This window comes from Frankliniella occidentalis, unplaced genomic scaffold, assembly GCF_000697945.3.
Source record: "Frankliniella occidentalis isolate FOCC.00 unplaced genomic scaffold, Focc_3.1 Scaffold248, whole genome shotgun sequence".
NCBI lineage: Eukaryota > Metazoa > Arthropoda > Insecta > Thysanoptera > Thripidae > Frankliniella > Frankliniella occidentalis.
The window spans coordinates 137,042-139,481 of NW_026267374.1; positions in this window are offsets into that span (position 1 = coordinate 137,042).

Here is a 2,440-nt window from a genome sequence, read left to right on the forward strand (position 1 = left end):
GCGCGTCGCAGCGTAACAGTGTTTCGTGAGATATCGCGAAGCCTGTTACGCGAGACGTGGTCTGGCGTACATCTACCTAGTTATTTGTAAACTGTAGGTAAATGTGTAAATTATTCTCACCCTCAGTTTGCTGGACTGTCTCTCTACCGGCCGGCAGGCCAGTTTTTTGTGACAGAGTAGTGCTATGTTAATGGGAGAGGGGGCCGCTCGCTCGTCCCGCCACTCCCGCCATTCTGTTCCCCCTCCCCCTCCTTTTTACCTAGCCCTGCTGGGCGCGGGTATGCGAGATTGCCCAAACAACCCGACTTGTGCACTAGCCCTGCAGTATGGCGGATTCAGCGTTGCGCGCCGCACTCTGCACTCCGCTCAGCTGCACTGCACAGCACACAACGTTTCCGCACAACGCAGCACAAGTTGTTTTCTGAGGGGAATTAAGAACTTAAAAGTTAAACTTCTCCATACACAAAAAGCAAAATTTAGTTGGAAATTGAATTGAACGGCTTAGTTTTACAAGTCTACTAAATTTTATGGACCTTAAAAATGGAAATCGAAATAAAGAACTAAACCAATGAATGTGTTCATATTTGTTGCACGACTTACTCTCAGGTTTAGTTAAGCTATGAGATGTCCAAAGTCACCGGAAAACTTAGTGCACAGAGTTTTGAAAGTCACATAACTCATAAGTTCCTAACTTTCCTTGAGCAAAGTTAATTATTTACGTTTCAGTAGTGTTCCCATTAAAAATTACTAGATTTCAACACCTCTATTGTGAAATCTTGACCTATGAAAACTGATTGGACAAAGGAGCAAAATTTAGTGTGGGCATGTGCATTTATTTTGCCAGCTCTTTATTTATTTTTAGAATGCAAGGCAAATACATTTTGTTATTTCATGAGGCTTAGCGAGGATTATTATTGATGTTTCTTTTGTGCTTTACAACAAAAATTTCATGTTGATAAAATTCTGTTAAATAGCTTCAAAGTGTAATGTGCTGTGATCACGAGACTCATAATTTAAAATTGATTTAGAGTAGTATCGACTTAAAATTTACCAAATCCAATCAGTCTGATATTTTATCATTTTAAATGTAATTGCAGAATGAGGATGTGATGTGGAACGGAAGTTATTTCCCCAACTGTAAAGAAAAGTCTCTTTGCTTCGTTCATGCTTCGTTGATTCATTGAGAAACCTCTGTTCATAATAATAATTTTGCTATGTGCTACACTTTGTTGGCTTATTTTTTTTTCTCTTACCAATAATGTCTTCTTCCTCAATACAATCAAACAAGATTTGTTTTTGAAAATGTATTTTAATAAATTCACAAGAAAAATCACTGTGGCTTTAGAGTTAGGTCTTAACAGTGGATGTGCTAAAATTGAGCCGGGCAATTAAATATAAAATAGAAATTTACTTTTTGTGTATAGAGGTGTTCAACTTTAAAGTTCTTCATTCCCCTCAAAGACACTTGTGCTTAGCCATGGTGTAGTTGAGTGGGTAAGCTGTGAGTGCGACGCGACGCGCACCACCGAATCCGCCATACTGGAGGGTTAGTGCACAAGTCGGGTTGTTCTGGCAATCTCGCCGCGGGTATGGGCATGTAGCCGGGATGCGCGTTAGTCAGGAACGTCGTCCCGTTTAGGCCAACGAGGGGCGCTGGGCCGACACTGAAGCTAAAGAGCTCATCGACAGCTGCACTAACCCCCGGGCCATCCTGCCGGTCCCGTGCGGGGACTAGCTGGACGGGTCTCTCCCGGCTCCCCGTTGACCACGTCTTGACCATGACCCGGCCTGGCCCGGCCCGGACTGACGGTGGTCACCACGCTCGAGGGCAAGGTCGGGCGCCTGAGTCCCTCCTCACCATTCTGCCCTCAATATTCTCCTGCTAGGGTGTCAGTTCGCTCTCCGCCTCTCCCGGCCGGGCCCGGACTGGGGACCAGTTCTTGTCCAAGGTCTTTTCCTCCTCCAGGACCAACACGCTCTGCCCCCCCCCCCCCCCCCCCCCAGAGAGAGAGAGAGCGAGAGAGAGAGAGAGAGAGACAGAGAGAGAGAGAAGGGGGGGGGGGGGCGGAGGGTACTAAGTGGCCTTAAACTGAGGCCTTTTTGGTCTCACCATGAGAACTAACTGGCCTATCTTGCCTGGCCTAGTAAGTTTCTCCCCGGCCTCGTGCATGTGTGTGTGCGTAGATGCGAGCAAGCGCGCGTGTGTTTTTTACGGCAGCGATGGCGTGATGGCAGCGCTTACGCTCAGTGAAGTAGTAATTTTCTCAGTGTGACCCCACTTTTGCATTTGTTGCCTTAATTGTCTGATTTTGGTAGATGCGACACACTCCACTTCGAGGCTGTGCGCACAACTCTTCGAGCACGGCGTGGTGCCGCCGGCCGCTAGGGCCCTGCCGTCAACAAGACCGTCAGCAACTCGCACCCGGGGGGAAGATGGGGG